The following is a 12,100-nucleotide window of genomic DNA, read 5'->3' on the forward strand; positions in this document are numbered from 1 at the left end:
ATTTCCAGAATGATCAGATTTGAGATTTAAAGTTATTTGAACAATTTATTTTTTGTCTGGTCAATACTCTCAATTCAGTGGAAATTTTAAACTAATTGCTTTTTTGTACTTCCTCACATCAAAGAGAAATCATTAGGTTGGAGACTCGTATCCTTAAGATTATGACCATATTTAATTGCAATCCAGAGAGCGGTGGATCTGACTGAGATTACTGGGCTAAAGGTCAATGTCAGTCATAAATTTTGGACAGAATAGAGCATTGGATGGAAGTTATTTGGCAAAACCATCAAAATTGGAGTTGGCATGCCAGTATTGATTGAGAGTGTGAATAAAGTGCCTCATAGCCCACCAGGCTGATCATCTTCATAGTTTTAAAAGCCAGAAATGCAAATGAGAATGCCCATTTTGTTTCACTCTCTGATTTAGAAGGATCCCTGTTGGTGCATGGAATTGAAAACAAGGTATAAACTGAATTCAGTGAGCATGTTTAAAATTAATATTGTGCAATTTTCAGTTGTATTAAAATGTATGTTGCAAGATTCAAAATTTTGACACATCCAGTTGCTTTCGAAGCCTCCCTTAAAAATAATAGTTCTGCAAGAGCAGAAATTACGCAGGCTGATTTTGCTAAGAAGTTAAAAATAAATGTGTTTGCCTTGCATGGTTTATTGGTGAACGAAGCAATCCTTCAGGGATGTGTGCAGAATCTGTGTTTGCTTTCAAGGAACTAGTGCATTTCAACTTGATGTTTCTTTATTTTACATTTGACTAGTTGTCTATCTTTGAACTGACTCAGTTGCACAAAGATAATTTGTTTGAGAACTTTATTGAATTTATGGTACTGACTTGGCATTGATGAATAGATCTCAACAGATGGTGCAACTTTAAATATTCATGAGATTTGACAACAGGAAAGAAGTGATTTATCCAGCAAATATTGTTGTGCATGGTTCAGTTTTGTTGGCTGCTGAAGAAAAGATCACAGAGGGAGAGTTTATCAGGACTCCCAGCTGGCCCAATATTGGCTTTATCAATCACAATAATGGGCTGACCGTATATTGTCTCATCGCCCCACATTTATCAGTACTGTCTTCGTGGAAAATGAACTAAACAGTAATGTCATACACAGTTACAAATGATGTATGAATAGCAGTGTCTCCTGCAACACCGGACCTTAATGCGTGAAGGAATGAATGAAGAAGGCTCTAGAATTTTCAAAGCCTTGTTTCATCCGCATTTTGTGTGCAGATGTAATACAGCAGTAGCTTCAGCAGTGAGCTCTTTCTCTGTATGCTGGCACTTTTCAAAGCTTAATTTCCTTTCACTGACTATCTCTCACTAGAAACAATTCTCCATTTATTTCAAAGAGCTATTGGCTGTTCTTGGAACAGTCAAATAAGGTTGATAATATCAGTAAAAGCATCAAAAGGTGGACGATTTTAAAGTAGATCATATAACTTTTATTATTCCTCGCATGGAATAATTTAATGTTACCTAGTATTAACCACCATCATAGAGGAGACAAAATTATATTTGAATCAGTTGGCTTTTAGTAGAATTTCTAATTCTTTTGTATAACTAGAACTGATATTTTACTTTAAAAGTTTCTTTATGCTCTGATAATTAAAGTAGCTCTAACTACTGTTTGTACAAATGAGGACAGTTGGTGTGGTAAGGTGGGGAAAATAATGTGCCAATTGCCAGCTTTTAATGTAAAAGCAATCTTTGATTATAGGCACACAATTTTTTGCAAAGGTTATCTCCATTTTCTACTGTAACATTGGTGGGAGGCTGGCGAAAAGCCTGGATGATACAGTAGGAAAGTGGGAGAATACTTCCACAATTCTATCTTCACATCATCACTGTCTGGTGCATTATTGTGAACATACAAATGTGCAAAATAGGAGCAGGCTGAGACCATTTGGCCCCTCGGGCCTGCTCGACCATTCAATAATGTCCATTCTCTAGAATGTCCCATGGCAGTCCCACTTGGGTTTTGAATTCCACATTCCCACCTATCCCCATTCATTGCCTCAGAATTGATCAGGCGTTCCTCAAAATGCTATGGGCTGGGTTCTCGGCACCCCAAAGCCGAAATCACACCTGGCGCCGGGGCGGAGAATTCAGTTTCATGCATGGAATCGGGACCGGCAATGGTTCCTTGATTCTCTGGCCCCCAAAAAACGGCATTCTCTGGCCCCCAAAAAACGGCATTCTCTAGAGGTGCGCTGCGCCGCGTATCCTCCACCTGCGGCCATTGCTTGAGGCCTGCCCCGCTATTCTCCGCCCCCGACCGGCCGAAGTCCCGACGCGTGGTTCTAATCTGGTCCTGCTGTTCGGGATACTCGGGTGGCAGCTGCGGACTCAGTCCGCGGCCGCCATGGTCAGGGGCGGGCAGATCGGAGCGCAGGCGGCGCCTCATACGGGACTGTGCCGCAATTGTGCAGGCGGTCCGGGTCGGGCGCGCATCCGAACGGGGAGACTATTTCCGCGGTCCACCTCCGTGGTCTGAGTCTGCCATGGAGCATGGCGCGGCTGTTGGAGGCGGCCGCCGTGCACATGCATGGCCTCTGACCCGGAAGTGCGGGGGGCCGTACCTGGAGCTGTGAGCTTCACGACGGCTCCCTGGTAGCCCATGCAGAGCTGTGAATCTGTGGCCTTTTGACGCCAGTTTTTCTGGCGTAAAAGACCACAGTTTTCACGATGGTGTGGGCACATAGTCCCTGAAACAGAGAATCCAGCCCTAAATTTCTTACTAACTTTTTCTGAGTTGATTTAATGGAATTGGTTGTTTGGGAGGATGAATGAAATCCACCCTGTTGGCCTAGGCAGGCTGAATCTGCCGTCAGCGATTATATCACACTGCTTCCTGAGATGACCATGTAAGCCAGGTATTTTGGCAGTAGTTGGATGTTTAAGTCCCTAAATTGTTTTTGCAACTGTTCAGTTGTGATACAAAGACTCAAGTTAAAGGAAAGTCATATAACACACGTGCGCACAATTAATTTGTCTCGAGACTGGAGAATTTTGACAGCAACTGGTTGTCACTCTGGTCACGTACCAGATTAATTTACTGATTGGGTGCTTAAGATTTTTAATTGAAGGCAAAGTGAACTTTCTCATAATGAAAATTAACTAAATCTTTCATTTCCTAATCATAAGGAAAATCAAAGATAGTTTTAAGGGATTTACATTTGTATTGGTAAACAGCATGTTCCCCTCGTGTCTGCGTGGGTTTCCTCCGGGTGCTTCGGTTTCCTCCCACAAGTCCTGAATGATATGCTTGTTCGGTTAATTGGACATTCTGAATTCTCCCTCAGTGTACCTGAACAGGCGCCGGAGAGTGACGACTAGGGAATTTTCACGGTAACTTCATTGCAGTGTTAATGTAAACTTACTTGTGACAATAATAAAGATTATATTATATATTATTAGAAGTAAAGTATAATTTTAAGTGTTTAATTTAAGGTTTCTGTGCTTGGAGGAGTAAAATTAGTAGTTAGATTCATGCTCGACAGAAGTGTTTGTATGTGGGGGTTGGCTATGTTACAACCATTTTCATCGTGCTTCGAGAGGGCTGCGATGTGAAGAATAAATTGTTGTAGCAGGGGTATTGCTTAGCAGCAGGGGGTCACTTTCCTTTGTTAGTTTTAACTGGAAGCTAGAGCAGTTGGAGAGATGAATGGCACGATTCTCTATCTGTGATGTGCTCAAGCGAGGGCACAACGCAGCCGGAGAATGCCGGAAGAGGCCTGCAGCGAGTCTCCCGACAGCCTTTGGCCACCCTGGCACTGCAAAGGTGCCCAAATGGCACTGCCAAGCCAGCAAGAACACTGCCTGGGTTCCAGCGTGGCACTGCCATGGGTGCCAGGTTGGCACTGCCAAGGGCTAGCGGGTGACGGGGACCATGCCCATGAAAGGAGGGTGGAGGGGGGATTTGAAGAGTGGTGTGTGCAGGCCAGGTAAATAAGGGCCTCCGGGAGGTTGGTTGGATGATGACTGGGAGTCCTAGGAGGGAGCGGGTGCTGTAAGGGGGTTGGGGTGGCCTAAAGAGCGGGGGACCTCCAAGGATCGCATAGCAGGGTGTCCTCATTTGCAAGCTGTGGGTTAGTGTCCATGTGTGTGGGGGGGTGGAATTGCCCGTGGGTGGGGGCTGTGGGGGACCCACACGCTCACTTAGAGATCTGGGAATCCTTTCAAAATTATGGCCCGATCACAGTTTAGCTCCGCAGTGCTAAAACAAATTCTAAGCCTGGGCTTAACCGGTGATAAACTCCCCAGGGCCCAAAAACGTGACTAGGTGTCACTGGGTAGCGGTGGAGAACTCGCCGGCAGAGCCGGCGGGAACCTCCCTAAAAAACCCGCCACAATTTAACTTTTAAGTATTTTGTAAGAATCGCGCCCGTGGAGTGAGAAGGCAGCTCTCACAGCTCTGGTAGAAACAGTTGGTTTCGAAGATTAGGGAGGGAATATATCTCTCTGATTTGCCATAAGAAAAACTGAAACATGGAATAATGGACAGCTAGTTAAGGAAACTAGAGAAATGAAGAGAAGTTTCCAAGCAGTCTGGAGTTAAAGAGAACAGAGGAAACTGGGAACAAGAACAGATTACTATGGTTGTCCAGGCGCAGCTGTGTTTTCTCCCTCTCTGTAGCTGGTTGCCTGCTGTCCCTGTGAGTCAGAACTGAAGATCATTACAAGCTGAAGGGAAAGAAAAGTACTTGACTGAAGGCCTAACCTTGAGAAAGAAACTGACTGGAAGACATCCATCTGCATCGATATCTTTCCATGTTATATCTGGTGACTGTTTTCAAAGTAACTCAACCGCGGGTATTAATATAAAATCTAATGTCACCTGTGTTGCGACTCTCTGTGGGGCTGGAATTGACGGTGCACGAGCTCTGGGTGTCGTAACAATGTTCATCTTTAAGTCTGTGTGTATTTGTTAAGCAAAGAGGAGTAAAGGAGTATTGTATAATAATCCAACTTCTCGTGTTTGATGTTGTTTTTCTTGCTGTTAAAAGGAACCAGCGGTCCTGTGACTCTGTTCCTCCAGGTTTTATTTTTTTTTAAAAGTAAAAGTTGTGGTCTTTTGAGCTAAGGTTCCCTTCTGAAATCTTCCCGTCCAGTTATAACATCAACTGGGGTCATGACAAAGAGTTAACCTGGCATTAGTGATAGGGTAGCAAAGGATGTTGTGATTGATGGTCAAAACCATTTATTTGCTGGAATTAGCTGGCTTCTCATCGCTTTAGCTTCAAACCGTTGTTGAGGCTAAACATTCTGGATCCTGGAAGGAAAGTCACAGTCCAGCATTTGGTATCTGAGATAATTCTGATTGTGTGAGACATAGAGGCTGCATTAGTTCCTGTCAGGGGATATGTCAGGCCGGTGTTTCATAAACAGTAGACCAGATCCAGTTTAACTAATAAGCGAATGAACCTGGTGGTTCAGGAGTTTTGTTCTCGAAAGTTCAAGTGCAAATAGAAAAAGCTATGAAAAGACAAATAGAATTTTAGATTATCTAACCGATAATATAACATCCTCGACTAGGGTCCTGCTGTATCTTTGCAAAACATCAATTCGGTCACAATTTGAGTGCTGTGTGCAGTTTTGACCACTCCATTATGGAAAGAATGTTAAAGCCATAGAAAGTATACAGTATAGATTATTAGGATAATACTAGTGGTGGGAAATTATTATCAGGAGAGACTTGAGATGCTGATTATACTAAAGCAGACAAGGTAAAAGGGATATATTAGAGATTTTTTTTAAATCAAAGGAAGGAGTCAGGATGTCAATGACATACGAACATACAAAGACAATGGAGTACAGATCTTTTTTTTAAAAAAATAATTTTTATTAAAGGTTTTCATAAAATATCATTAACAAAATGAGAAAGAAAAAAGAACCCAACAGGGTTAAGTACAAAAAACAATCTAAAAAAGCAACCCCCCAACAACCACCCCCCCCCCCCCCCCGTACCTAAATAATAAATTAACATTAACACCCCGACTTAAGACAACAGGTGTATACACCCCCTCAGACCCTTCCAGTGTAAATAACATAAACAAAAATAAAGTAAACCCCCCCACCCCCCGAGCTGCTGCTGCCATTGACCAATGTCTATCGTTCTGCCAGAAAGTCTAAGAACGGTTGCCACCGCCTAAAGAACCCTTGTACCGATCCTCTCAAGGCGAATTTCACCCTCTCCAATTTAATGAACCCTGCCATATCGCTGATCCAGGATTCCACGCTTGGGGGCCTCGTATCTTTCCACTGAAGGAGAATCCTTCGCCGGGCTACCAGGGACGCAAAGGCCAGAATTCCGGCCTCTTTCGCCTCCTGCACTCCCGGCTCCTCTGCCACCCCAAATATTGCGAGCCCCCAGCCCGGTTTGACCCTGGATCCTACCACCCTCGACACCGTCCTCGCTACGCCCTTCCAAAATTCCTCCAGCCCTGGGCATGCCCAGAATATATGGGTGTGATTTGCTGGGCTCCCTGAGCACCTAACACACCTGTCCTCACCCCCAAAGAACCTGCTCATCCTTGTCCCGGTCATGTGTGCCCTGTGCAGCACCTTAGACTGTATGAGGCTGAGCCTCGCGCATGAAGAGGAAGAGTTCACCCTCCCGAGGGCATCTGCCCACGTCCCCTCTTCGATCGCCTCTCCCAACTCCTCCTCCCACTTTTCAACTCCACCACCGAGGCCTCCTCCTCCTCCTGCATCACCTGGTAAGTTTCCGAGATCTTCCCCACTCCCACCCACCCCCCCGAGAGCACCCTGTCCTGTACTGTGTGTAGCAGTAGCCGTGGGAATTCCACCACCTGCCGTCTGGCAAACGCCCTTACCTGTAAGTACCTGAAGGTGTTCCCCGGGGGGGAGCCCGTACTTCTCCTCCAGCTCACCCAAGCTCGCGAACCTCCCGTCCACAAACAGGTCCCCCCGTATGCCTGCCCTGGGCCACCCCGAAAACCCTCCACCTGTTCTTCCTGGGGCGAACCGGTGGTTCCCCCGTAATGGGGTCCACGCCGAGGCCCTAACTTCCCCCCCATGCCGCCTCCACTGCCCCCAGATTTTGAGGGCCGCCACCACCACCGGGCTCGTGGTATACCTCCTTGGAGGGAGTGGCAGCGGTGCCGTTGCCAGCGCCCCCAGACTCGTACCCACACAAGACGCTGTCTCCAGCCTCTTCCATGAAGCCCCCTCCCCCTCCATCACCCACTTGCACACCATTGTCGCATTGGCGGCCCAGTAGTACCCACAGAGGTTGGGCAGCGCCAGCCCCCCCTATCTCTACTCCGCTCCAGGAACACCCTTCTCACCCTCGGAGTCCCTCGCGCCCACACAAACCCCATTATACTCCTGTTAACCCGCCTGAAAAAAGCCTTCGGGATAAACACGGGGAGGCACTGGAACAGGAACAAAAACCTTGGGAGCACCATCATTTTGATTGACTGCACCCTACCCGCCAGGGACAGCGGCACCGCGTCCCACCTCTTGAACTCCTCCTCCATTTGCTCCACCAGCCTTGTAAAGTTAAGCCTATGCAGGGCCCCCCAGCTCCTGGCCACCTGGACCCCCAAATATCTGAAACTCCTCTCCGCCCGTTTTAGTGGGAGCTCGCCAATCCCCCTCTCCTGGTCCCCTAGCTGAATTACGAACAGCTCGCTCTTCCCCATATTGAGCTTGTACCCCGAAAAGTCCCCGAATTCCCTAAGCATCCTCATTACCTCTGGCATTCCTCCCACCGGGTCCGCCACATACAGCAGCAGGTCGTCCGCATAAAGCGACACCCTATGCTCCTCCCCACCCCGCACAAACCCCCTCCATTTCCTCGACTCTCTCAGTGCCATAGCCAGGGGTTCAATCGCCAGTGCGAAGAGCAGGGGGGACATGGGACACCCCTGTCTCGTCCCTCGGTGCAACCGAAAGTACTCGGACCTCCTCCTATTTGTGGCCACACTCGCCATCGGGACCTCGTACAACAGCCTAACCCACCTGACAAACCCCTCCCCAAACCCGAACCTCTTCAGCACCTCCCACAGGTACCCCCACTCTACCCTATCGAAGGCTTTCTCAGCGTCTATCGCCACCACTATCTCCGCCTCCCCCTCCCTCGCCCGCATCATGATAACGTTCAAAAGCCTCCGCACATTCGCGTTCAACTGTCTCCCCTTCACAAACCCCGTCTGGTCTTCATGGATGATCTGCGGCACACAATCCTCAATCCTCGTGGCTAAGACCTTCGCCAGCACCTTGGCATCTACATTTAGCAAGGAAATCGGTCTGTAAGACCCACATTGCAGGGGATCCTTGTCCCGCTTCAGGATCAAGGAGATCAGTGCCCGGGACATCGTCGGGGGTAAAGCCCACCCCCCCTCCCTTGCCTCATTAAAGGTCCTAACTAACAGCGGGCCCAACAGGTCCATATATTATTTATAGAACTCGACCGGGAAACCGTCCGGCCCCGGTGCCTTCCCCGCCTGCATGCTTCCTATCCCTTTGATCAGCTCCTCCAGCCCAATCGGGGCCCCCAGTGCCGCCACCAGTCCCTCTCCCACCTTTGAAAACCTCAATTGGTCCAGGAAACGGCCCAACCCTCCTTCCTCCCGTGGGGGCTTGGATCGGTACAATTCCTCGTAGAAGTCCCTGAAGACCCCATTGATGCCAACCCCACTCCGCACCACGCTCCCTCCCCTGTCCTTGACTCCCCCGATCTCCCTAGCTGCGTCCCGCTTCCGAAGCTGATGCGCCAGCATCCGGCTTGCCTTTTCCCCATACTCGTAGACAGCCCCTGGGCCTTCCTCCACTCCACCTCCGCCTTCCTGGTGGTCACCAGGTCGAATTTGGCCTGGAGGCTGCGCCTCTTCCTCAACAATCCTTCCTCAGGTTCTTCCGCATACCTCCTGTCTACCCTCACCATCTCCCCCACCAGCCTCTCCCTCTCCCCCTCTCCCTCCGCTCCTTGTGGGCCCTGATGGAGATCAGCTCTCCCCTCACCACCGCCTTCAGTGCCTCCCATACCATCCCCACTCGGACCTCCCCGTTGTCGTTGGTCTCCAAGTACCTCTCTATACTTCCTCGGACCCACTCGCTCACCTACTTGTCCGCCAACAGCCCCACCTCCAAGCGCCACAGCGGGCGCTGGTCCCCCTCCTCCCCCATCTCCAAGTCCACCCAATGCGGGGCGTGGTCCGAAATGGCTATTGCCGAATACTCGGTATCCTCTACTCTCGCTATCAGCGCCCTACTCAAAATGAAAAAGTCGATTCGAGAATAAGCCTTATGGACATGTGAGAAGAATGAAAATTCCCTAGTCCCCGGCCTTGCAAATCTCCAAGGGTCCACCCCTCCCATTTGGTCCATAAATCCACTCAACACTCTAGCCGCCGCCGGCTTCCTACCCGTCCTAGACCTGGAGCGATCCAGTGCAGGATCCAACCACGTGTTAAAGTCTCCCCCCATTATCAGGCCCCCCACTTCCAAGTCTGGGATCCGACCCAACATACGCCGCATAAAACCCGCATCGTCCCAGTTCGGAGCATACACATTGACCAGTACCACCCTCTCTCCCTGCAACTTACCACTTACCATTATGTACCTACCGCCATTATCTGCCACAATGCTCGACGCCTCGAATAACACGTTCTTTCCCACCAAGATCGCCACCCCTCGATTTTTGGCATCTAGCCCCGAGTGAAACACCTGACCTACCCACCCTTTCCTCAGTCTTACCTGGTCTGCCACCTTCAGGTGTGTCTCCTGGAGCATAACCACATCCGCCTTGAGCCCCTTCAGGTGCGCGAACACGCGGGCCCGCTTAACTGGCCCATTCAGTCCCCTTACATTCCAGGTTATCATCCGGATTAGGGGGCTACCCGCCCCTCTCCCCCGCTGACTAGCCATGATCCCTCCTCGGCCAGCCACACGCCCGCACCCACACCCGGCCCGTTCCCCACAGCGGCATACCCCCGTCTTAACCCACCCCACTCGCTCCAGCTCCTCCTTGATCTTAGCAGAAGCAACTCGATCCCCCCCCCCCCCCCCCCCCCCCCCCCCCCCGGGGCTAGGACCCATCCTAGCTGGTTTACTCCCCCCATTGCACTTCCGCAAGTCAGCTGACTCCTGCTGACCCCGGCCACTCCCGCCTGCCCTTCGACTCCTCCCATTGTGTGGCACACCCTCCTCTCCCGCTCCCCGTTCACAGGCTCTCCCCCTCCCCCCTCCGTTCTAAGCTCGGGAAACAATCCTCGCTGTCCCGCCCCCCCCCCCCCCCCCCCCCCAGTCTTCGGCGCGGGAAAAAAATCTCGCGCTCTCCACCTACCAGGCCCCGCCACCAACCAAAACAGTGCCCAACCCGCCCCATCCACCCTCCCCAACCCGAAAGAGAAAAACACAGAGAAAAAGAAACCCAAAACAATGCAAAGGCCCCCCCCCCGCCCCCGAACCAAGAATAGGCATAACATATCCACCGCAGTCCCCAATCACCAACCCTCAGTCTGTGTCCAGCTTCTTGGCCTGAACAAAGGCCCACGCCTCCTCCGGAGACTCAAATAATGGTGCCGGTCCTTGTAGGTGACCCACAATCGCGCCGGCTGCAACATGCCAAACTTCACCACTTTCCTGTGCAGCACCGCCTTCGCTCGATTGTACCCGGCCCTCCTCTTCGCCACCTCCGCACTCCAGTCCTGATATATCCGAACCTCCGCGTTCTCCCACCTGCTGCTCCTCTCCTTCTTGGCCCACCTGAGCACACACTCCCGATCGACGAACCGATGGAACCGCACCAGCACCGCCCGCGGAGGCTCGTTAGCCTTGGGCCTCCTTGCCAACACTATGGGCCCCTTCCAGCTCCAGGACCCCTGGAAGGACCCCGCTCCCATCAACGAGTTTAACATGGTGACCACATAGGCCCCCACGTCCGGCACCTCCAGCCCCTCCGGGAGGCCCAGAATCCGCAGATTCTTCCGCCTCGACCGATTCTCCATCTCCTCGAACCGCTCCTGCCATTTCTTGTGGAGTGCCTCGTGTGCCTCCACCTTTACCGCCAGGGCTAAGATCTCGTCCTCATTGTCAGAGATCTTTTGTTGAGCCTCTCGGATCGCCACCCCCTGGGCCGTCTGTGTCTCCAGCAGCTTATCAATAGAAGCCTTCATCGGCTCTGGCAGGTCCTTTTTAATATCTCTGAGGCGGCGCTGGATACCCTCCTGTTGCTCCTCCGCCCACTGCCTCCACGCTGCCTGGTCTCCGCCCGCCGCCATTTTGTCCTTCCCTCCCTTCTTCTGGTCCACCACCACCGTTTTTGTCACCCCGCTCCTAGTTAAAGCCATATACTGACGGGGAACTATTATTAACTCCTTCCCACACCGGGAAACGTCGTAAAAGTGCCCTTGGGGGCCCTGAAAAGAGCCCAAAAGTCTCGAGAGGGAATCCTTTTGGCAGTGTTCGCTTCACCAATCTGCCCCAAAATGTCCGTGGAAACTCCTGAAAAAGGTCTAAGTGTCCGTTCCAGGCGGGAGGTGCCGAATGCGTGACCTACTCCTCCATGGCCGCCACCGGAAGCCTCGTCCCCGCTTCTTCAGTGGCCCTGGTGAGATCTTTTCACAGTTGTTCCCTCTGCTGTTAGAATTCACTTTTGATAAAGGTCCTCAGGTCAGTTTGCAGCTTTAAGCTTGCCCTTCCCCCGCTTGCATGCTGGAAGGGACCCTGTTTATCCTGTTGCAGCCAAATCTTCCACTGCTTCTGCCGGGCCTGGCAGCCAAAAGACACAACACTCCTGGGGGACACCGTCAGGGGAGTGTTGCAGTGTTAACATGGTGACCACATAGGCCATATGTGGTCACCATGTGCGGCTATACAGTAGCTATGTTTGACTACACTAATCACTCTGAGCTAAATCTATACTCCTGCCCTGGTCACTGGACACCCAAAAGAAAGCGAGGAACAGCCGGAGTCCGGCTTTTATACCTGTTAGCGCTGCCCTCTTATTGATCTTCTGATTACACATTTACCCCTTATGTACATGCACATACAGAGATCACTACAATGGGTCCTTGGCAGCATGGATTAGAAGTTGGCTAAGAGACAGGAAACA

The 12,100-nt window shown here is 50.6% G+C and overlaps 1 protein-coding gene across 1 annotated transcript in view; it reads left to right on the plus strand.

Annotated features, from left to right (window-relative positions):
• msh3 (mutS homolog 3 (E. coli)) overlaps window positions 1-12,100 on the plus strand; it is a 447,577-nt gene that overhangs the window by 273,782 nt on the left and 161,695 nt on the right. The gene's annotated exons all lie outside the window — the stretch shown is intronic.

This window comes from Scyliorhinus torazame, chromosome 9 (assembly GCF_047496885.1).
Source record: "Scyliorhinus torazame isolate Kashiwa2021f chromosome 9, sScyTor2.1, whole genome shotgun sequence".
Lineage (NCBI taxonomy): Eukaryota > Metazoa > Chordata > Chondrichthyes > Carcharhiniformes > Scyliorhinidae > Scyliorhinus > Scyliorhinus torazame.